The sequence below is a fragment of the Pseudophryne corroboree genome, chromosome 6 (genome assembly GCF_028390025.1).
Source record: "Pseudophryne corroboree isolate aPseCor3 chromosome 6, aPseCor3.hap2, whole genome shotgun sequence".
Classification (NCBI taxonomy): Eukaryota; Metazoa; Chordata; class Amphibia; order Anura; family Myobatrachidae; genus Pseudophryne; species Pseudophryne corroboree.
In genome coordinates this window covers 563832238-563857726 of record NC_086449.1, presented here as the reverse complement: position 1 = coordinate 563857726, position 25489 = coordinate 563832238, and the positions used below count along the sequence as shown (strand labels likewise).

The following is a 25489-nucleotide window of genomic DNA, read 5'->3' as shown; positions in this document are numbered from 1 at the left end:
CGCCCGCTACCCACTTTGCAAAGCTATTTCCTCGTAAGCAGACTTGCTGTGTGGATCGTCTCCGACCTTTGCGAAATCTCCTGATAATTTGCTCTCGGTTTCTGCATTTTAAAACTTCTGCTAGGCTCACGTGTTCCAGCTCATTCACACAGTTTCTTCATACAGTATTTGACCGGTAATTCTTTCATTTACGGTTTACAATTATTTATATACGTAAATGATGAATGTCCCTGTGCATTGCTCCCTGGCTTGTACAATTTATCCCAGTGTCTTTTAAAATGTATACCATCTCTCACTCCATATCCGAGCGCTGCCACGTGCTGGGGGTTCACGGTCGGCGGCCATTTTGTCAGGTTGCTAAGCGATCCAGCTCGGTATACCGTAATGTGCATAGACCTCGCTTATCCCGGTGTAATTGAGCTAGGGGATTGTGACGCTCCTTCAGCATTGCCCCCTGGCCTCTACAATGTATACCATACTGTATCTCACTCCATATCCGAGCGCTGCCACGTGCTGGGGGTTCACGGTCGGCGGACATTTTGTCAGGTTGCTAAGCGATCCAGCTCGGTATACCGTAATGTGCATAGACCTCGCTTATCCCGGTGTAATTGAGCTAGGGGATTGTGACGCTCCTTCAGCATTGCCCCCTGGCCTCTACAATGTATACCATACTGTATCTCACTCCATATCCGAGCGCTGCCACGTGCTGGGGGTTCACGGTCGGCGGCCATTTTGTCAGGTTGCTAAGCGATCCAGCTCGGTATACCGTAATGTGCATGTATCTTAGGGATGGACATCGAAAGCAAACCATCATATGATGGCAATGCTCCACCATTGAAACTTTCGATGCAATGGTTACTAACCATCACATCAAAAGTATTCGATGGTGAAAACTATTTATATGTCTAGTGCATGCACAAAAGCCTGCATTTTCGTTTGCAATGTGGGAATTGGGATCGGGAGCAGGGCCAGACTCTGAGCAACATATTACTTTATCACTGGACATTGTGTGTATAATATACACACACAATGCCCAATGATGAAGTAACATCGCCCCCTCAGTGCCAAATATACAATGCCCCCACTGTGCCAGAGATACATTGCCCCCACTGTGCCAAATATACAATGCCCCCACAGTGCCAGAGATACAATGCCCCCACTGTGCCAGAGATACATTGCCCCCACTGTGCCAGAGATACATTGCCCCCACTGTGCCAGAGATACATTGCCCCCACAGTATCTTATCAAATGCAGTAACTACTGTACAGTATACCTGTAGTTGTTCGCACAGGTGATGGTAATCATACTGTATATTTAAACTGAAGTCCGTAACAGAGCATTCTGTCCCTCCTGCAGAGGTTCATGTTGGGAGGCACAGGGAAAAAAGTATAATACTGTACAATATTTGCACTTTACTGTTGTTCAGTGGCACAGAAACTTGCTGCATTAGTCCCACAAAAGAAGAAGAAAACTGCCAAGGCGGCTCAGAAAGAAAATGTGGTGAAACCACGAAAAAATGCCAAGGCAAAGAATAATAAGTTGGGGCTGATATGTCGTGTGGCAAATGATGTCATTGTTCCATCTCTTGCAGATCACAGTGTTCAGCCAATGAATCTGGAAATACCGGTGCTAGAGGACGTGACAAACACGCAGCATCAGGAAGCTTCTTTTTTGGACCATGTAGCCACCCCTGGACAAGAAGACATGACACATTCACCACGAAGAAGGTTGCATTTCACAGATGTGAACACCAAAGTGCAGGACTGCCAGTGTACCTGTCCTGTTTTACTAAAGGAGCTACTCAGTAAGGTGACCAATATGGAGGCAGAACTTGGTGGACAGGTCAATCAGCTGCAGACCGATGTGGCTGGCCTTAAAGAAGGCATAAAGGAACAGATGGTAGAAGCCATGAAGAAAGTCATTGAACAAACAAGGAAAGAATGGCAAGTTGGAGTTTGCCGCACCATAATTGCAACACACCACCAAGCGGTTCAAGTCAGCGGCCTGGACGACCGCAGAGGAGGCCTGGGCGACCGCAGAGGAGGCCTGGACGACCGCAGAGGAGGCCTGGACGACCGCAGAGGAGGCCTGGACGACGTCAGAGGAGGCCTGGACGACGTCAGAGGAGGCCTGGACGACCGCAGAGGAGGCCTGGACGACCGCAGCAGACTGGACGACCGCAGAGGAGGCCTGGACGACCGCAGCAGACTGGACGACCGCAGAGGAGGCCTGGACGACCGCAGCAGACTGGACGACCGCAGAGGAGGCCTGGACGACCGCAGCAGACTGGACGACCGCAGAGGAGGCCTGTACGACCGCAGCAGACTGGACGACCGCAGAGGAGGCCTGGACTACCGCAGCAGACTGGACGACCGCAGAGGAGGCCTGGACTACCGCAGCAGACTGGACGACCGCAGAGGAGGCCTGGACGACCGCAGCAGACTGGACGACCGCAGAGGAGGCCTGGACTACCGCAGCAGACTGGACGGCCGCAGAGGAGGCCTGGACGACCGCAGCAGACTGGACGACCGCAGAGGAGGCCTGGACTACCGCAGAGGAGGCCTGGACGAAGTCAGCGGACTGGACGAAGTCAGCGGCTTGGACGACCGCAGCGGACTGGACGAAGTCAGCGGCCTGGGCGACCGCAGAGGAGGCCTGGACGACCGCAGAGGAGGACTGGACGACCGCAGAGGAGGACTGGACGACGTCAGCGGACTGGACGACCGCAGAGGAGGACTGGACGACGTCAGCGGCTTGGACGACCGCAGAGGAGGACTGGACGACGTCAGCGGACTGGACGACGTCAGCGGAGGCCTGGACGACGTCAGCGGAGGCCTGGACGACGTCAGCGGAGGCCTGGACGACGTCAGAGGAGGCCTGGACGACGTCAGAGGAGGCCTGGACGACCGCAGCAGACTGGACGACCGCAGAGGAGGCCTGGATGACGTCAGAGGAGGCCTGGACGACGTCAGAGGAGGCCTGGACGACGTCAGAGGAGGCCTGGACGACCGCAGCAGACTGGACGACGTCAGAGGAGGCCTGGACGACGTCAGAGGAGGCCTGGACGACGTCAGAGGAGGCCTGGACGACCGCAGAGGAGGCCTGGACGACGTCAGAGGAGGCCTGGACGACGTCAGAGGAGGCCTGGACGACCGCAGAGGAGGCCTGGACGACCGCAGCAGACTGGACGACCGCAGAGGAGGCCTGGACGACCGCAGCAGACTGGACGACCGCAGAGGAGGCCTGGACGACCGCAGAGGAGGCCTGGACGACCGCAGAGGAGGCCTGGACGACCGCAGCAGACTGGACGACCGCAGAGGAGGCCTGGACGACCGCAGCAGACTGGACGACCGCAGAGGAGGCCTGGACGACCGCAGAGGAGGCCTGGACGACCGCAGAGGAGGCTTGGACGACCGCAGCAGACTGGACGACCGCAGCAGACTGGACGACCGCAGAGGAGGCCTGGACGACCGCAGAGGAGGCCTGGACGACCGCAGAGGAGGCCTGGACGACCGCAGAATAGGCCTGGATTCAAGTGTGCTGTTGCCAGGAACACCAATGATGACCAGCACACCTGCTCACAGGCCACTTCTCAATACATTCGGAGGATCTCTGAACAATATTGCCCTGGCTGTCATCTCAACTTCCCTGGACGACCATCTGTACAGAGCTTCAAATGGACATATTCAGAAATATGCATATTCTCTGTTCCAGTACCATGTAAAATACGACAAATACTTGACGTGGGCCAATCGTGTGAACTTTGATGGTTCCAAGGGCAAACTTCCGCTGCCCAAAAATCTGGTACATGACATCATGGCTAGGTGTGAACGCCGCGTGAGGATTGGTGCTCCAGAAAAGAGGAAGATAAGGGATACCATAAACGCTGCGCTGAGAATGAGGAGGAAAATTACTTGGAAGCTCCACTATGATGAAACCAGATCATTACCTACCTCCTAGCTTCAGCACATCAGCTTCACACAGCTGAAGCTAAAAAATTGTGTCAATGTACCTGTATGACCTGTACATTTTCTGGGGCTGCATTCACTGTGCTGAATCCATTTGGAGCAGCACGGTTACTCAAAGGGGAGTGCATGAACTTGGCTCACCACATTCCTGGTAATGTAAGGGCCTGGTTCAAGTTGCCCCTTTTATTTCACTGTCACCAGTTGATTTTTTGGGCGCTACTGTATCTATCCAGTAGCAGCCGAGTCCATTGTGCTGTGTCCATCTGGGGCCTTGGGCTGCGTTTCCATCCAGGGGCTGCTGTTGTCAGTCCTCTATTCTGGTGTCCGTATGCGACAGTGTTAAAAAGCAAAAGACAAAAACGAAAAATAATTCAAAAAAATAAAACCTAAAACTAAAAAAAATTAAGTACAAAAACCATTACCCCGCACCCCCCACCACAAAAAAACAAATTATAAAAATGTTAAATTTTGTCCGTAAATAAAGTGTTTCTTAAAATAAACATGACGTGGTTTCCAATGTTTGTATTCCCAACTTCCTGTACTGTATAAATTAGTACTACTGTATGATGGGAATTCAATTAAGAGTGGTATACTGTATGTAAAACAACTTGGTTAGGCATCTTGTTTCACTGGTGTCTGTGGCGGCCTGGGGAGCACTGTGACTCAAGAGAAGGGGTTGTACTGTATGCACAAGCTTGCTGAGGGGCAGAATACTTGGGCATTTCAGGGGCATGGTAGAAGTGTCCCCCATTTTATCCCTCTGTTACTGGGCATGAGTCTATGGCTTCTGATGGCTTCATCCAGGCAGGGTCATACTGTTACTGTACTAGCACTTTGTAGTACATACAACTTTGTATATACAGTACAGTAGGTTACCATTGGTACTGTACATTACCAGTTGATCCTAATCAGTTTCCCAGTGATACAGTACATGCCACCCACTGTATTATACTGTACATGTCACACTTACTGTATGCTATTGCTACAATGTACAGTATGCTCAATGTACTGTGAGATAGTGTCCTAGTCCCTTGCATTGTACTGTACTGTACTGCTGCCATGTCCCTTGATGCATCGTTCTGCATTCCTTGTAAAGCACACATGGGGTAGATGTACAGTATGAAACAGTAAGAAGACGGAGAAGTGTGCATACAGTATCAATCAACTGCTGCCTGTACATTGGCTGTTTGGAATGAAATTATGGTAATGGATGATTGTCATTTGCTCTCATCCATTACCAGAATTTCATTCCAAACAGCCAGATCTGGCAGATTATCTGCCAGATAATTGTATGGTGTACAGTATGCCTATCTTATACAGTAGAAAAAGATACTATACAATGGAGTACAATAACAAAAATATTTATTAAACAAAAATAAAATTAAACCGATCTTAGTAATATATTAAAAAAGTGGTCCACTAAGAGGTGGACCACCACCCGCAGGAGCAGGATGGCACGCTGCAACTGTTCTGTGGGAAAAAAAGGACAGTATTACAAAACAAATACTGAATACTTTACAGTGTAGTAATGGCAATACAGTACTTTACTCTATATTAGACAATCTTGTTATTTACAATGTACAGTACTGTATTGTCAGTACAGTAAATCAAACACTACTGTATGCTGTCGAGGTAATTTAAACATTGCTTTAGTTTACCTCTTGTGTAAGTGGGCTGCTGCCTGCCCGCTTCTGGGCCAGCCCACCGTTCATGGCCCTGTCTTGGGCCCCCATAAATCATTGGCTCTATATTGGATAAAAAAAACATTAGTCACATTCAAATACTATACAATTACTACTGTATACTGTAGGTACAGTATTATACTGTATTGCTGGTATTCAAAATAGAAAGTACTGTACAAGAGTTTAGCCTAAATAGGTCATAAACAAATTGTCAAAGGAATAAAACACCACAGTACAAATACTGTAGACATTTATGTATTAGCAGTCATGACATTTCATGACAGCTTCAGAAAAAAGAGGGTTACAGTACTGTAGGTGGTGTTGTAGGGAGTACTATCAATAATAGTGGACTGTACTCAGAGCCAGCCATAAATAATATGATTCCCTAGTCAAGTTTTTGGATGCTGCCCCCTTGCACAGATGCTATTTCCGCCTCTGAGCCTGTACCCCTTTCCCAGCACCATCACCCCTCAACCATAGCAGTCCTCGTTTTGGTGCTCCTCCAACCTACTGTATGTTTAAAATAGCAACAGTGTGCACATTCGGTGTGCATCCCAAAACGGTGCATGTTCTTGCTGGGAAGGGGCATGGCCACACAGTAATTCCCCAATCTGAAATGACGCCACACAGTACTGCAACTTTATTCACAACATATCATGCAATAGTGTCTCTTATTCTCGTTACATCACACAGTAGTACCACATTACTCCTCAAAGTATTCCCACTTATTCACATTGCATCACATCATATTGCTCTTTGTTCACATTAGACCACACAGTAGTGCCCTTGCTACAGTATATGTTACACAACAAAGTACTGTAGTACCCCTTATACACATAATGCTGCACATTAGTAATGCATTTTGTATGCAGATACAGACGCAGTCACACACAGAATATACTGTAGGCATGCTGCATATCATATTAATCAGCAGAAGCTGCTTGTGCCCCTAGGCATTTGGCAAGTATGCCTATGCCTAGGGCAGGCTCAGACTGGAGATCAGTACGTAATCCCGCTGGACGGGATCCCGGTGGTCAAAATACAGACGACGGAATCCCGACAGGGGCGGCGAGCGGAACGCAGGCCCTTGCATGCTTGCTTCGCTCGCCACGCGGTGGGCACGGTGCCTCGCTACGCTCTGCACACTATTATATCAGTAGTCAGGAAAGGCAGCATGCATTTGTGGAGTGAAGAGGGTGAAAAAAGAGAGAAAGTACAGTATGTACTGTAAGGTTATGTCAGAGGGTGTGAAGATGATCAGCTCAGTGTTATACATGTTACAGTAAGTTAGAATACAGTACAGTGCATTATGTATTTATATTTTATTACCAGGTGTCTCCTCCACTGGTTGGCGACGGACTGTAAAAAGATAAAATACAGTTAGTCATATCAGTTTGACTTAAAATAATGTTGGAGAAAAAAAATACTGTAATTACAGTACCAACTATTGCTACTGTACAGTATATTTACCAAAAATGTATTCTGGCTCGTCGTCTGTGGGTAAAAGAGAAGAATATTATAAGATACAGTATACAGTAAAAAGTATAGTAATAGTACACTAGTGTCCAGGCCCAGTGTCAGGTGGGTAAAAAAAGGTATGCTTGTGACAGGCATGGTGATTCCAAGGGACCCCACAGAGACCATCAGAAAATTTGTGAGTGGCCCGTATGCCGGTGATTATGACTAGAATAAGGTAGCAACTCTTTTTTGCTTTGAATTATGTATACTGTACAGTACTGTATGTGCATATTGTACAGTACACTTAAAATATTTAGCAGTTACTGTAGTGGTAATTTTTGGGATGACAGTATTAGCATACTGTAAGCATCCAACTGAGGCCCCCAAACAGATGCCGCCACTAGGTACAGTACGTGCCTCTCGTGCCTAATGGGAAATTCATCACTGACAGTATCTAGAGAGATGAATGGAGAGACAGTGACAAGGGGTGAGAGAGAGAGAGAGAGAGAGAGAGAGAGAGAGAGAAATTGAGTAAGATGGGTGTTTTTTTTAGAACAGGATGTTGTCCATACAGTAGCAACCAATCAAATATTACCTACTGTACTGTATTATCGTCTGTAAGTGTAACTAGATACTGTAAATGTTAATGTGGAATGTGATCGGTTGCTACTGTATGGGCAATATCACCAGTTCAAACAAAAACAATTTTCATCCGATTTCTACGCATTTGCCAGAAAAATCTGATGAAAAGTGCTACTCTGATGGCATCAGATCAATGTCAGTAATAATTCTTACCACTAAATGCAGCCGCATCATCATCATCATCATCATCATCCTCCTCCGTGGCCTGTTCCAGTGTAAAGCCTGTGAAAAAAAACATTAATGTGAAAAAAAAAAAAAGGTTCATTCCAGGAAATACACATACCCTCCAACATGACCCGCCCCACTAGGTACAAAATGCTCTGGTTCTGGACTTCCCTCTTAATTTATTATTGCCATCACCTGTGAAGAAACAGCATTCTTATCATTTAACTAGTTCAACACAGGTGATGGAAATCATAAATTAAGAGGGAAGTCTAGAAACAGAGCAGTGCGGCGGGTCATGTTGGAGGGTCTGCATACAGAAACATAGAATTTGATGACAAATACTGTAAGAACCACTTTGCCCATCTAATCTGCCTCTTTTTTTTAACCTTTTTTTTACATCAAACCTTATTTGATCCTTATTTCTTTGTAAGGATATCCTTATGTATGTCTCTTCCATGCATGTTTAAATATTGTAGCTCTACTGTTTTAGGCTCTATCACCTCTGATGGGAGGCTATTCCACTTGTCCACTGCACTTTCTGTGAAGTAATTTTTCTTAAAATTCCCCCTGAACCTCGCCCCCCTCCAGTCTCCGTGCACATCCTCGTGTCCTATTGCTTGCAGTGTCTTCATTAGGAGAATGTTTCCCTCCTGGACTTTATTAAAACTAGAGATGTGCACCGGAAATTTTTAGGGTTTTGTGTTTTGCTTTTGGATTCGGACTTGTTTTGGATCCTGGTGCTTTTTTTCAAAAACCTCTCAAAAACAGCTTAAATCGTAGAATTTGGGGGTATTTTTGATCCTACTGTATAGTGTTATTAACCTCAATGACCATAATTTCCACTCATTTCCAGTCTATTCTGAACACCTCACAATATTATTTGTAGTCCTAAAATTTGCACCGAGGTCACTGGATGACTAAGCTAAGCGACCCAAGTGGCCGGCACAAACACCTGGCCCATTTAGGAGTGGCAGTGCAGTGGCAGACAGGATGGCACTTATAACAATTTTCCCCAAACATCACATGATGCAAAGATAAAAAAAAAAGAGGTGCAAGATGGAATTGTGATTGGGCCCTCCCACCCACCCTTATGTTATATAAACAGGGTCTGCCACACGACTGTGGCTGAAATGACTGGTTGGTTTGGGCCCCCACCAAAAAAAGAAGCAATCAATCTCTCCTTGCTCAAACTGGCTCTACAGAGGCAAGATGTACCGGACTGGACTTACTTAATGGGTGCAGTGTGGTGAGGGACAGAGAGTCCTGGTCCTCCTGCTCCTCCTCCGCCACCGCCTGTGACAGTGTAGGGCCTGTGAAAGCAAAAATTCCATGAAATATACTTTTGTATTCTGTGTTGAATACAGTAAAGCAAAAATTCAGTCAGGAATTGGAGGAGGAGAGTAGATTTCGCACACAGAGACGAGAATGTCGAGGCCAGAATCAGGGGGTAGTAGAGGAGGGTTAGGATACCGTACCTCACCCTGTTGGGATTGCTGCAATCAGGATGCCACTGTCGGTCACCTGACCGCTAGAATCCTGACTGCTGGTCACGCAAACCCAACCCATTGGTTTAACACAATGTACAGTACAGTACAATACTGCAGTTTACTTACCAAGTTGGGGAGAGGGCTTCTTCTCCTCTTCCTCCTCACTGTCAATAATTACTGAGTGGAAAATAAAAAAATATTATAAACAAAATACAGTAGAGTACAGTTACTACAAAATTGTACAGTGCTACAAGAGGCAGAGATATATTCATAATACAGTAGGAGCAGAATGACTGTCCAGTGGTAGGGGACATACAGTACTGTATTTAAAAGACCTGCTGTCTGGATCCCGACATTCAGAATGCAGAGTGTGGATTCAGAGTATGATTGGAGGGTTAGGCTAGTGGAGGGTGGGTAGGATGCACAATTTTGGGCACCATAATACAAAATGGATATCGTGGAACTACAAAAGGTTTAGAGGCGGGCGACCAAAGTGATGAAGTGGATTGAGAAGATGGAATACAAGGAAAGGCAGGCTAGGCATGTTTACATTGGAAAAGAGGAGATTAAGAGGGGACATGATTAACCTTTACAAATATACTGTATACAGTAAGGGGACAATACACAGGAACTGTTTTTGATAAGATGGACACAGAGGACACGTGCACAGTAACTCTTGTTGAAGTAGAGGCGATTTCGCACAGAGGCGAAAAGGGGTCTTCACAGTGAGGGAAATACTGTACAGTACATGTTTGGAATTCCTGCCTGAAAAGTAATAAAAGTGGACTTGGTCAATACTTTTAAGAATGGGCTTGAGAAAATCCTACTGTACTTACTATACTCTGGCTCCTCTTCCTCCCCCGACTCAACGTAAGTGACATCCTCCTCCGCCTCCGTATCAATTACGAGGCGGTCTGTGTGTAAAAGATAACAAGTATTGTAAAATACAAAAATTACAGTAATACTGTAGGAAACTAGTGTGTCTGTAACAAAAATAATTATTACCACTTCCGGAGCTCTCGGATGGTGGCGGCGCCTCCTCCGTGCCAGTCTGGTGCTGGTGGGCAGGTGGTGGTGGTGTTGGTACTGTGGGAAAAAAAATAACAGTACTGTAAGTGAAGCTGTCAATTGGAAACATGTACTGTACAGTATCCAGGACACATGTACAGTAGTGTAACGATGACAGTCGCACCAGAATTCTCGTTACACAATACCTGGCAGCGCAGCAGGTGGTGGTGGTGGTGGTGGTGTTGGTACTGTGGGAAAAAAAAATAACAGTACTGTAAGTGAAGCTGTCAATTGGAAACATGTACTGTACAGTATCCAGGACACATGTACAGTAGTGTAATGATGACAGTCACACCAGAATTCTCGTTACACAATACCTGGCAGCGCAGCAGGTGGTGGTGGTGGTGGTGGTACTGTGGGAAAAAAAATAACAGTACTGTAAGTGAAGCTGTCAATTTGAAACATGTACTGTACAGTATCCAGGACACATGTACAGTAGTGTAACGATGAGTCGCACCAGAATTCTCGTTACACAATACCTGGCAGCGCAGCAGGTGGTGGTGGTGGTGGTGGTACTGTGGGAAAAAAAATAACAGTACTGTAAGTGAAGCTGTCAATTTGAAACATGTACTGTACAGTATCCAGGACACATGTACAGTAGTGTAACGATGAGTCGCACCAGAATTCTCGTTACACAATACCTGGCAGCGCAGCAGGTGGTGGTGGTGGTGGTGGTCCTGTGGGAAAAAAAATAACAGTACTGTAAGTGAAGCTGTCAATTGGAAACATGTACTGTACAGTATCCAGGACACATGTACAGTAGTGTAACGATGAGTCGCACCAGAATTCTCGTTACACAATACCTGGCAGCGCAGCAGGTGGTGGTGGTGGTGGTGGTACTGTGGGAAAAAAAATAACAGTACTGTAAGTGAAGCTGTCAATTGGAAACATGTACTGTACAGTATCCAGGACACATGTACAGTAGTGTAACGATGACAGTCGCACCAGAATTCTCGTTACACAATACCTGGCAGCGCAGCAGGTGGTGGTGGTGGTGGTGGTGGTGTTGGTACTGTGGGAAAAAAAATAACAGTACTGTAAGTGAAGCTGTCAATTGGAAACGTACTGTACAGTATCCAGGACACATGTACAGTAGTGTAACGATGACAGTCGCACCAGAATTCTCGTTACACAATACCTGGCAGCGCAGCAGGTGGTGGTGGTGGTGGTGGTGGTGGTGTTGGTACGGTGGGAAAAAAAATAACAGTACTGTAAGTGAAGCTGTCAATTGGAAACATGTACTGTACAGTATCCAGGACACATGTACAGTAGTGTAACGATGACAGTAGCACCAGAATTCTCGTTACACAATACCTGGCAGCGCAGCAGGTGGTGGTGGTGGTGGTGGTGGTGGTGGTGGTACTGTGGGAAAAAAAATAACAGTACTGTAAGTGAAGCTGTCAATTTGAAACATGTACTGTACAGTATCCAGGACCAAAAAGGGGTCCGGCCACTACACAATCTGCATCAGAGAAGCAAGATACAGTATGCTTAAAGTATACAGTACTGTATACTAGATCGCCAACAAACGTAAATTAACAAACAACTATCACTGGAATTTACCATCCTCATCCCGTAGCGAAGCACGGGTATTCAGCTATCTACAATGTTATTTATACTTTGTGTTTAATATTTACATTTAGTTTTGTAAACAGACATTCTTAACATTAACGGATTGCAGCGAGTTATCTGTGATGGTCAGGACAGGGGGTTGGGACTATAGAAATCACTATGTACTGTACACTACTGTATTTGACAATACTTACCAGCTTGGCGGCGCCTGTCCCGCCTCCTGTGCCGTCGTGCTACCAGCCCTGTAAAAATATATATACAGTATAATGGCAGCATACTGTACAGCCAATGAAATTCAACATTGACAGCATCTTTATGACATCACAATAAATGGAATTGTTCATTCTAGTACCCTGCACCTAATCACTCAGGAGGGCATAGTGTACTGTACTGTCTTCAAAACTTAAGGGGCACATTTCTAAATGTGACATACAGTACACTTACAGTATCGCTACAGTACAGTAGGTCCAGGGTATTAGACAGAACACTACCTTTATAGACATTGTAACACACATTAGCATTGCCCTTATAAACATTATGACACACATCAGCATGCAGCCCTCCCACCCTTAACCATCTCAGTACTATTCATTACAGTATAAATTGATTTCATGACAGATGATGCAGTACTCACCTGAATTCATCTTATTCACGTCATGTCACAGTAGTGCAGTTTATTCACGTCACAGTACTGTCCTTGATTCACGTTGTGTCACACAGTAGAGCACCGTATTCACGTCACAGTACTGTCCTTGATTCACGTTGTGTCACACAGTAGAGCACCTTACTCACGTTACTGTACTGTACGTCACAGTAGTGCAGTAGTATATCCACATTACGTCACAAAGTAGAGATCTGCCACAGTCATGAACCTTATAACATATTATGCAAGAGTAATGCACGTCAGAACACATTAGGCCACTGTAACATCCCTTAGAATAATTTCTGCCAAAGTAACATCCCTTAGAACACTGTACTATCTGAAACACAAATTTCTGCACACTGCACGACACACTGCAATTAAACCACACAATGCACTGCACGACACTGCATAGTGTATGCACTGCGTGATACGACAAACTGCACATTACACTGCACATTTCCCTGCAAAATATGATACAATGTACACTGCACAAAAAACTGCAATTACCACGTGTATACAGTACACTGCACGACAGTGCAGGCCCTAGCCAGATACAGATACAGCCGCAGTCACGCAAAATATAGGCATGCCGCATATCATTTTAATCAGCAGAAGCTGCTGGTGCCCCTAAGCATAGCAAATGCCCTAGGCATTTGCCTACTGTAGTTTGCCTATGCCTAAGGCCGGCTCTGCTGCACGATGTGATTCACTATGCATTACACTCACTGCACAATACCATATACTGAATGTACACTGCATGACACACTGCAATTACGCAGCACGATACACTGTGATACATTGCATATACTGTACACTGCATGATACTGTACACTGCACAATCGTAGACCACGTGGATTGTAAAGAACTACTGTATATACACAAGTTTAAAAAAATAACAATTGTTTTTGTAAAACGCATGTCGATCTTTTTCCATGTCAACTTAACGACCATGTCAACCTACAGTAACTGGTGTCAACCAATTTCAAAAGCCGCACCATCTAGGTCGACGCCAAAAAACAAATTGACCTTTTGACCCGGGTTAATGTTTGGTCCTTGTTTAACCATTTGTTTACCACAAATACTGTACAGTGCTGTATAGACCGGATACCTGCTGCTACAGCAGCCCCTGCTATAATGTACTGTACCTGTAACTACAGTAACTTAAAGTACAGTAATCTACAGTAATGTACTGTACTTACAATCCCTTATGGCCTGCAGGCGTCTTGGGGTCCTCCTCACGAGGTCACTCCATCTCCTCTGGAGAGACCTCACTGTCCTCCTCCGGTTGTAAGTCCGGAGGATAGCCCTACTTGCCCTCCTGTATGCTGTAACTTTCTCCTCGTTGCTGGCGAGAGTTCTGTCCCGCCAGCGAACGAGGAGACGCAGCTCACCCAGAGCATAGGGACGGTCCCGTACAGCAGCCATGACCGTCCTTATGCTCAATGAGCGTCTCAGACGTCGTGCGTCTCAGACGTCGTGCGTTCCAGGCATTCAACGTACAGTACTGTAGTAACTGTACTTTGTGACAGTTTCCCTTGGTTTTGAATATGCCCTTTCTTTGACCACAGTATTTTCCACTGTCTTGCCCTACGCCCTTCCCTCCTGGGAGCCTTCACAGGTCTAATGCAATACACAAATACCGAAGATGCACAGTCCGTCAGAATACACTCATTTCATTCCCGCTGTTTAGGTGCATTTAGCGTAAAGAATCGCTCCTGCAGATGTACTTTGATTTATGTGAAACCTGTGTGCATCCTTCCATTGACTGTCTTACAAAGTAAATAAAATAATACAGTGTATTATTACAGAAAAAAAAAAAGAAAGCACATCAGGTCTCGAACCCTAGTCCCCCAGCGAAGGAGGTGGGAGCCTTCACCCCTAGCCCACGACGCCTCATGAGAGATTTCCAATTTCATGTGTGAAAGTACTGCAAACAGCGCCCGGCCCCCGCCCCATTGCTGTTGGTTTATGCCTTAGAGGACTCGGACGCTCGCATTTGTAAAGCACGGTGTTTTCCTCCGCCTCCTGCCAGCTTGTTGCCCTTCCCCCATGGGAGCCTGCACAGATCATGCAGTAGACAGGGAGGGAATGCAGGTCATGTGCAATACACAAACGCCCCGCTCCTGCAGATGTACTTTGATTTATGTGAAACCTGTGTGCATCCTTCCATTGGATGTACAGTACTGTATTGGAGAGAAAAAAAAAAATGTTAAAGTGAATGTCACGGGAACACATTAAAAATAAGGTTGGCACTTCCTTCCCATTGGTGTTGGTTTACAGTATGCCGTAGTGTACTCGGACGCTCATGTAATTGCATTTCAAAGGCACAGTATTTTCCATTGTCTCCCCCCTACCCCCATCGCCCTTCCCCCCTGGGAGCCTGCACAGGGAGGAAATTCAGGTCCTGTGCAATACACAAACGCTGAAGATCTACAGTACTGTTTTGCTCAGTTGGTAGCGTCAGAATACACTCATTTCATTCCCGCTGTTTAGGTGCATTTAGCGTAAAGAATCGCTCCTGCAGATGTACTTTGATTTATGTGAAACCTGTGTGCATCCTTCCATTGACTGTCTTACAATGTAAATAAAATAATACAGTGTATTATTACAGAAAAAAAAAAAAGAAAGCACATCAGGTCTCGAACCCTGGTCCCCCAGCGAAGGAGGTGGGAGCCTTCACCCCTAGCCCACGACGCCTCATGAGAGATTTCCAATTTCATGTGTGAAAGTACTGCAAACAGCGCCCGGCCCCCGCCCCATTGCTGTTGGTTTATGCCTTAGAGGACTCGGACGCTCGCATTTGTAAAGCACGGTGTTTTCCTCCGCCTCCTGCCAGCTTGTTGCCCTTCCCCCATGGGAGCCTGCACAGATCATGCAGTAGACAGGGAGGGAATGCAGGTCATGTGCAATACACAAACGCCCCGCTCCTGCAGATGTACTTTGATTTATGTGAAACCTGTGTGCATCCTTCCATTGGATGTACAGTACTGTATTGGAGAGAAAAAAAAAATGTTAAAGTGAATGTCACGGGAACACATTAAAAATAAGGTTGGCACTTCCTTCCCATTGGTGTTGGTTTACAGTATGCCGTAGTGTACTCGGACGCTCATGTAATTGCATTTCAAAGGCACAGTATTTTCCATCGTCTCCCCCCTACCCCCATCGCCCTTCCCCCCTGGGAGCCTGCACAGGGAGGAAATTCAGGTCCTGTGCAATACACAAACGCTGAAGATCTACAGTACTGTTTTGCTCAGTTGGTAGCGTCAGAATACACTCATTTCATTCCCGCTGTTTAGGTGCATTTAGCGTAAAGAATCGCTCCTGCAGATGTACTTTGATTTATGTGAAACCTGTGTGCATCCTTCCATTGACTGTCTTACAATGTAAATAAAATAATACAGTGTATTATTACAGAAAAAAAAAAAAAAAAAAAAAAGCGCATCAGGTCTCGAACCCTGGTCCCCCAGCGAGGGAGGTGGGAGCCTTCACCCCTAGCCCACGACGCCTCATGAGAAATTTCCAATTTCATGTGTGAAAGTACTGCAAACAGCGCCCGGCCCCCGCCCCATTGCTGTTGGTTTATGCCTTAGAGGACTCGGACGCTCGCATTTGTAAAGCACAGTGTTTTCCTCCGCCTCCTGCCAGTCCTCCATTCCCATTATGCATTAGCGAACTCAGACGCTCATATATTTTAAAAGCACGGTGTTTATACATTGTACTGTACATTCTTCCTTTTACACAATTACTGTAGTTGCGTCTCCATACACATACAGTACAGTACTCCATACTTTTTCCACCGCCTCCCGTTACGCCTACAGTATTGCCAGAGCTGTAGATCAATCCGCCGCTATACTGTACGATCGAAAGTACTGGATTAGTGGAGCATTAGCCACACAGTGGTGGAGATGTGTAATGCATGATGAGTATCTAGATCGCCTCAACGCGCCTACCTGTGATTAAACTCAGCTATCGCCTTAGCGTGACTAAACGCCCGTCTCGGCGGAGAAACAGTCAAGATAAAGGTGGCTACATCTGTACATCATATTTAAATGTGCACATGTCAACGTTTCGGGCCCAGCATGTCCCTTTTTCAACACAAGTGGAAAAAGCATATCTCACCTCTGGCCCAAATGGAACTATTCATACCTGTAGAGCACTCACAATGCCCGCCCATGTGACACACCCACAGGAACTAGGCCGCACATAGGCCCTCATTCCGAGTTGTTCGCTCGCAAGCTGCTTTTAGCAGCTTTGCACACGCTAAGCCGCCGCCTACTGGGAGTGAATCTTAGCATAGTAGATTTGCGAACGAAAGATTAGCAGATTTGCGAATAGACCGTTCTTAGCAGTTTCTGAGTAGCTCGAGACTTACTCTGCCACTGCGATCAGTTCAGTCAGTTTCGTTCATGGTTTGACGTCACAAACACACCCAGCGTTCACCCAGACACTCCCCCGTTTCTTCAGACACTCCCGCGTTTTTCCCAGAAACGGCAGCGTTTTTTCGCACACACCCATAAAACGGGCCAGTTTCCGCCCAGAAACACCCACTTCCTGTCAATCACACTACGATCACCAGAACGAAGAAAAAACCTCGTAATGCCGTGAGTAAAATACCTAACTTAATAGCAAATTTACTTGGCGCAGTCGCACTGCGGACATTGCGCATTAGCGACTAATCGCTCCATTGCGGAAAAAAAAATAAGAATTTACTCACCGGTAATTCTATTTCTCGTAGTCCGTAGTGGATGCTGGGTACTCTGTAAGGACCATAGGGTATAGACGGGCTCCGCAGGAGACTGGGCACTCTTAAAAGAAAGATTCGGTACTATATCTGGAGTGCACTGGCTCCTCCCTCTATGCCCCTCCTCCAGACCTCAGTTAGGGAAACTGTGCCCGGAAGAGCTGACATTACTAGGAAAGGATTTGGAATCCAGGGTAAGACTCATACCAGCCACACCAATCACACCGTACAACTCGTGATAACTATACCCAGTTAACAGTATGAACAATAACTGAGCCTCTCTCAACAGATGGCTCATACAATAACCCTTTAGTTAAGCATGTATTGCAGAGAGTCCGCACTTGGGACGGGCTCCCAGCATCCACTACGGACTACGAGAAATAGAATTACCGGTGAGTAAATTCTTATTTTCTCTGACGTCCTAGTGGATGGGGATGGGTAAGGACCATGGGGATTATACCAAAGCTCCCAAACGGGCGGGAGAGTGCGGATGACTCTGCAGCACCGAATGAGCAAACTCAAGGTCCTCCTCAGCCAGGGTATCAAACTTGTAGAATTTTGCAAAAGTGTTTGAACCCGACCAAGTAGCAGCTCGGCAAAGTTGTAAAGCCGAGACCCCTCGGGCAGCCGCCCAAGAAGAGCCCACCTTCCTCGTGGAATGGGCTTTTACCAATTTAGGATGCGGCAGTCCAGCCGCAGAATGTGCAAGCTGAATCGTGCTACAGATCCAACGAGCAATAGTCTGCTTTGAAGCAGGAGCACCCAGCTTGTTGGGTGCATGCAGGATAAATAGCGAGTCAGTTTTTCTGACTCTAGCCGTCCTGGAAACATAAAGTTTCAGGGCCCGGACTACGTCCAGCAACTTGGAATCCTCCAAGTCCCTAGTAGCCGCAGGCACCACAATAGGTTGGTTCAAATGAAACGATGATACCACCTTAGGGAGAAATTGGGGACGAGTCCTCCATTCTGCCCTTTCCATATGGAAGATCAGATATGGGCTTTTACATGACAAAGCCGCCAATTCTGACACCCGCCTAGTCCAAGCTAAGGCCAAAAGCATGACCACTTTCCACGTGAGATATTTTAGCTCCACGGTCTTAAGTGGCTCAAACCAGTGGGATTTTAGGAATCCAACACACGTTAAGATCCCAAGGTGCCACTGGAGGCACAAAAGGGGCTGAATATGCAGCACCCCTGTAACAACGTCCGAACTTCAGGCAGTGAAGCCAGTTCTTTTTGAGAGAAAAAGGGATAGGGCCGAAATCTTGGCCTTTATGGATCCTAATTTTAGGCCCATAGTCACTCCTGACTGTAGGAAGTGCAGGAATCGACCCCCCTGGAATTCCTCTGTAGGGCCTTCCCGGCCACACACCAAGCAACCTATTTTCGCCATATACAGTGAAAAAGTCTTGCTGTCACGTCTTTCCTAGCCTTTATCAGCGTAGGAATAACTGCATCCGGAATGCCCTTTTCTCTGACGTCCTAGTGGATGCTGGGAACTCCGAAAGGACCATGGGAAATAGCGGCTCCGCAGGAGACTGGGCACAACTAAAGAAAGCTTTTAGGTCACCTGGTGTGCACTGGCTCCTCCCACTATGACCCTCCTCCAAGCCTCAGTTAGATTTTGTGCCCAGCCGAAGTTGGATGCACACTAGGGGCTCTCCTGAGCTTCTAAAAAGAAAGTATATAATTAGGTTTTTTATTTTACAGTGAGACCTGCTGGCAACAGGCTCACTGCAGCGAGGGACTAAGGGGAGAAGAAGCGAACCTACCTGCTTGCAGCTAGCTTGGGCTTCTTAGGCTACTGGACACCATTAGCTCCAGAGGGATCGACCGCATGGAACTGGCCTTGGTGTTCGGTCCCGGAGCCGCGCCGCCGTCCCCCTTACAGAGCCAGAAGCAAGAAGAGGTCCGGAAAATCGGCGGCAGAAGACATCAGTCTTCACCAAGGTAGCGCACAGCACTGCAGCTGTGCGCCATTGCTCCTCATACACACTTCACACTCCGGTCACTGAGGGTGCAGGGCGCTAGGGGGGGGGGGGCGCCCTGAGCAGCAATAAAAACACCTTGGCTGGCAAAAATACCACAATATATAGCCCCAGAGGCTATATATGTGATAATTACCCCTGCCAGAATCCATAAAAAGCGGGAGAAAAGTCAGCGAAAAAGGGGCGGAGCTATCTCCTTCAGCACACTGGCGCCATTTCTCCCTCACAGCTCCGCTGGAAGGAAGCTCCCTGGCTCTCCCCTGCAGTCTACACTACAGAAAAGGGTAAAAAAGAGAGGGGGGGCACTAAATTTAGGCGCAGTATATATAACAGCAGCTATAGGGGACATAATTCAGTTAGTCCCTGCATTATATAGCGCTCTGGTGTGTGCTGGCATACTCTCACTCTGTCTCCCCAAAGGGCTTTTGTGGGTCCTGTCCTCTGTTAGAGCATTCCCTGTGTGTGTGCGGTGTGTCGGTACGGCTGTGTCGACATGTTTGATGAGGATAATGATGTGGAGGCGGAGCAGATACCTATAGAAGGGATGTCACCCCCTGCGGGGCAGACACCTGAGTGGATGGACTTATGGAAACGACATGCCAAATGCGGGACAGCCGGCTTCTCAGCTCGTGCCTGTCCAGGCGTCTCAAAGGCCATCGGGGGCTCTAAAACGCCCGCTACCTCAGATGGCAGACGCGGATGTCGACACGGATACTGACACCAGTGTCGACGACGATGAGTCTAGTCTAATGTCCACTAAGGCCATTCGTTGCATGATTGAAGCAATGAAAGAGGTGTTACAAATTTCTGATATAAACCCAGGTACCACTAAAAAGGGTATTATGTTTGGGGAGAAAAAACTACCCGTAGTTTTTCCCCCATCAGAAGAATTAAATGAAGTGTGTGAAGAAGCGTGGGCTTTCCCTGATAAAAGATTGGTAATCTCTAAGAAGTTACTAATGGCGTTCCCTTTCCCGCCAGAGGATAGGTCACGTTGGGAGACACCCCCTAGGGTGGATAAAGCTTTCACACGTTTGTCTAAAAAGGTGGCACTACCGTCTCCGGATACGGCCGCCCTCAAGGAACCTGCTGATAGAAAGCAGGAGGCGATCCTGAAGTCTGTATATACACACTCAGGCATTATACTTAGACCAGCTATTGCGTCAGCATGGATGTGCAGTGCTGCCGCTGCGTGGTCAGATTCCCTGTCAGAAAATATTGACACCCTAGACAGGGACACTATTCTGCTAACCATAGAGCATATAAAAGACTCAGTCTTATACATGAGAGATGCACAGAGGGAGATCTGCCGGCTGGCATCTAAAATAAGTGCATTGTCCATTTTTGCTAGGAGAGGCTTATGGACTCGCCAGTGGACAGGGGATGCAGATTCAAAAAGGCACATGGAAGTTTTGCCTTATAAGGGTGAGGAGTTATTTGGGGATGGTCTCTCGGACCTAGTTTCCACAGCAACTGCTGGGAAGTCAGCATTTTTACCCCATGTTCCCTCACAGCCTAAAAAGGCGCCGTTTTATCAGGTACAGTCCTTTCGGACTCAGAAAAACAGGCGTGGAAAAGGCGGGTCCTTTCTGTCCAGAGGCAGAGGTAGGGGAAAAAGGCTGCAACAAACAGCAGGTTCCCAGGAGCAAAAGTCCTCCCCCGCTTCTTCCAAGTCCGCCGCATGACGGTGGGGCTCCACAGGCGGAGCCAGGTAGGGGGGCCGCCTCAAAAATGTCAGCGATCAGTGGGCTCGCTCACAGGTGGATCCCTGGATCCTGCAAATAGTATCTCAAGGGTACAAACTGGAATTCGAGGCGTCTCCACCCCACCGGTTCCTAAAATCTGCCTTGCCGATTACTCCTTCAGACAGGGAGGCTGTGCTAGCGGCAATTCACAAGCTGTATTCCCAGCAGGTGATAATCAAGGTGCCCCTACTTCAACAAGGACGGGGTTACAATTCCACACTGTTTGTGGTACCGAAACCGGATGGTTCGGTGAGACCCATTTTAAATTTGAAATCCTTGAACACATACATAAAAAAATTCAAGTTCAAGATGGAATCGCTCAGGGTGGTTATTGCAAGCCTGGACGAGGGGGATTACATGGTATCCCTGGACATCAAGGATGCTTACCTGCATGTCCCCATTTACTATCCTCACCAGGAGTACCTCAGATTTGTGGTACAGGATTGCCATTACCAATTCCAGACGCTGCCGTTTGGACTCTCCACGGCACCGAGGGTGTTTACCAAGGTAATGGCGGAAATGATGATACTCCTTCGAAGAAAGGGAGTTTTAATTATCCCGTACTTGGACGATCTCCTAATAAAGGCGAGGTCCAAGGAGCAGTTGTTGGTGGGAGTAGCACTATCTCAGGAGGTGCTACACCAGCACGGTTGGATTCTGAATATTCCAAAATCACAGCTGGTTCCGACGACACGTCTACTGTTCCTGGGTATGATTCTGGATACAGTCCAGAAAAAAGTGTTTCTCCCGGAGGATAAAGCCAAGGAGCTGTCATCTCTAGTCAGAGACCTCCTGAAACCAAAACAGGTATCGGTGCATCACTGCACGCGGGTCCTGGGAAAGATGGTGGCTTCTTACGAAGCAATTCCTTTCGGCAGGTTCCATGCCAGAATCTTTCAGTGGGACCTGTTGGACCAATGGTCCGGATCGCATCTTCAGATGCATCGCCTAATAACCCTGTCTCCAAGAACCAGGGTGTCTCTGCTGTGGTGGCTGCAGAGTGCTCATCTTCTAGAGGGCCGCAGATTCGGCATACAGGACTGGGTCCTGGTGACCACGGATGCCAGCCTTCGAGGCTGGGGGGCAGTCACACAGGGAAGAAACTTCCAAGGACTATGGTCGAGTAAGGAGACTTCCCTACACATAAATATTCTGGAACTAAGGGCCATTTACAATGCCCTAAGTCAGGCAAAATCCCTGCTTCTACACCAGCCGGTACTGATGCAGTCAGACAACATCACGGCAGTCGCCCATGTAAATCGACAGGGCGGCACAAGAAGCAGGTTGGCAATGGCAGAAGCCACAAGGATTCTCCGATGGGCGGAAAATCACGTACTAGCACTGTCAGCAGTGTTCATTCCGGGAGTGGACAACTGGGAAGCAGACTTTCTCAGCAGGCACGACCTCCACCCGGGAGAGTGGGACTTCATCCAGAAGTCTTCACGCTGATTGTAAATCGATGGGAACGGCCACAGGTGGACATGATGGCGTCCCGCCTAAACAAAAAACTAGAGAGATATTGCGCCAGGTCAAGGGACCCTCAGGCGATAGCTGTGGACGCTCTAGTGACACCATGGGTGTACCAGTCAGTTTATGTGTTCCCTCCTCTGCCTCTCATACCAAGGGTACTGAGAATAATAAGAAAACGAGGAGTAAGAACAATACTCGTGGTTCCGGATTGGCCAAGACGAGCGTGGTACCCGGAACTTCAAGAGATGATCCCAGAGGACCCATGGCCTCTGCCGCTCAGACAGGACCTGCTGCAGCAGGGGCCCTGTCTGTTCCAAGACTTACCGCGGCTGCATTTGACGGCATGGCGGTTGAACGCTGGATCCTGAAGGAAAAGGGCATTCCGGAGGAAGTCATTCCTACGCTGATTAAAGCCAGGAAAGATGTAACTGCAAAGCATTATCACCGCATATGGCGGAAATATGTTGCTTGGTGTGAGGCCAAAAAAGCCTCAACAGTGGAATTTCAACTAGGTCGATTTCTGCATTTCCTACAAGCAGGAGTGACTATGGGCCTTAAATTAGGCTCCATTAAGGTACAGATCTCGGCTCTGTCGATTTTCTTCCAGAAAGAACTAGCTTCACTACCTGAAGTTCAGACGTTTGTGAAAGGAGTGCTGCATATTCAGCCCCCGTTTGTGCCTCCAGTGGCACCTTGGGATCTCAACGTGGTGTTGAGTTTCTTAAAATCACATTGGTTTGAGCCACTTAAAACCGTGGATCTAAAATATCTCACGTGGAAAGTGGTCATGTTATTGGCCTTGGCTTCAGCCAGGCGTGTGTCAGAATTGGCAGCTTTGTCATGTAAAAGCCCTTATCTGATTTTCCATATGGATAGGGCGGAATTGAGGACTCGTCCCCAGTTTCTCCCTAAGGTGGTATCAGCTTTTCACTTGAACCAACCTATTGTGGTGCCTGCGGCTACTAGGGACTTGGAGGATTCCAAGTTACTGGACGTAGTCAGGGCCTTGAAAATTTATGTTTCCAGGACGGCTAGAGTCAGGAAAACTGACTCGCTATTTATCCTGTATGCACCCAACAAACTGGGTGCTCCTGCTTCTAAGCAGACTATTGCTCGCTGGATTTGTAGCACAATTCAGCTGGCGCATTCTGCGGCTGGACTGCCGCATCCTAAATCAGTAAAAGCCCATTCCACAAGGAAGGTGGGCTCATCTTGGGCGGCTGCCCGAGGGGTCTCGGCTTTACAACTTTGCCGAGCTGCTACTTGGTCAGGGGCAAACACGTTTGCAAAATTCTACAAATTTGATACCCTGGCTGAGGAGGACCTTGAGTTCTCTCATTCGGTGCTGCAGAGTCATCCGCACTCTCCCGCCCGTTTGGGAGCTTTGGTATAATCCCCATGGTCCTTTCGGAGTTCCCAGCATCCACTAGGACGTCAGAGAAAATAAGATTTTACTCACCGGTAAATCTATTTCTCGTAGTCCGTAGTGGATGCTGGGCGCCCATCCCAAGTGCGGATTGTCTGCAATACTTGTACATAGTTATTGTTAACTAAAGGGTTATTGTTGAGCCATCTGTTGAGAGGCTCAGTTGTTTTCATACTGTTAAACTGGGTATAGTATCACGAGTTATACGGTGTGATTGGTGTGGCTGGTAGGAGTCTTACCCGGGATTCAAAATCCTTCCTTATTATGTCAGCTCGTCCGGGCACAGTGTCCTAACTGAGGCTTGGAGGAGGGTCATAGTGGGAGGAGCCAGTGCACACCAGGTGACCTAAAAGCTTTCTTTAGTTGTGCCCAGTCTCCTGCGGAGCCGCTATTCCCCATGGTCCTTTCGGAGTTCCCAGCATCCACTACGGACTACGAGAAATAGATTTACCGGTGAGTAAAATCTTATTTTCCGCTAGGATCCGGCGTTCAACCGCCATGCCGTCCAACGCAGCCGCGGTAAGTCTTGGATCAGACAGGGTCCCTGTTGCAACATGTCCTGACTGAGAGGCAGAGGCCATGGGTCCTCTGAGAGCATTTCTTGTAGTTCCGGGTACCGAGTCCTTCTTGGCCAATCCGGAGCAAAGAATATTGTTCACACTCCTCCGTTTATTACAATTCTCAGCCCTTGGGTCTGAGAGGAAGAGGAGGGAATATATAGACCGACTGGAACACCCACGGTGTTACTAGTGCTACCACAGCTATCGCCTGAGAGTCCCTTGACCCAGCGTAAAACCTTTTTTATCTTTTTATTGAGGTGGGACGCCATGTAGTCCACCTGAGGCAGTTTCCATCAATTTGCAAAACTGCGTGAAGGCTTCCTGATGAAGTCACCACTTTCCCGGGTGGAGGTCGTGTCCACTCCCGGAATGAACACTGCTGACAGTGCGCTTACTTGATTCTCCGCCCAGCGAAGAATTCTGGTGGCTTCTACCCTCGCCACCCTGCTCCTTGTGCCGCCCTGGCGGTTTACATGAGCCCCTGCGGTCTGACTGGATCAGAACCGGTTGGTCGCGAAGCAGGAACTCCGCTTGACTTAGGGTGTTGTATATGGCCCTTAGTTCCAGGATATTGATGTGAAGGCAAGTCTGTTGGCTTGACCACAAACCTTGGAATTTTCTTCCCTGTGTAACTGCCCCTCACCCCCGGAGGCTTGCATCCGTGGTCACCAGGACCCAGTCCTGAATGCCGAATCTGCGGCCCTCGAGAAGGTGAGCACTCCGCAGCCACAGGAGATACACCCTGGCCCTGGGGGATAGGGTGATTAACCGATGCATCTGAAGATGTGATCCGGACCACTTGTCCAGTAAGTTCCATTGTCCTTGCATGGAACCAGCCGAAGGGGATGGCCTCGTATGATGCCATCATCCTTCC

The 25489-nt window shown here is 47.6% G+C and overlaps 1 protein-coding gene and 1 long non-coding RNA gene across 2 annotated transcripts in view; one reads left to right on the top strand and one right to left on the bottom strand.

The window, feature by feature from the left end:
• The window catches only part of LOC134932918 (uncharacterized), a 106348-nt gene that overhangs the window by 73412 nt on the left and 7447 nt on the right, over positions 1-25489 (top strand). The window lies entirely within an intron of this gene.
• LOC134935455 (uncharacterized) lies at positions 5353-7010 on the bottom strand. The gene is made up of 3 exons (XR_010180153.1): positions 6980-7010; positions 5627-5713; positions 5353-5438 (listed from the first exon to the last, which is right to left on the bottom strand). It is a non-coding gene; the product is annotated as an uncharacterized LOC134935455 (long non-coding RNA).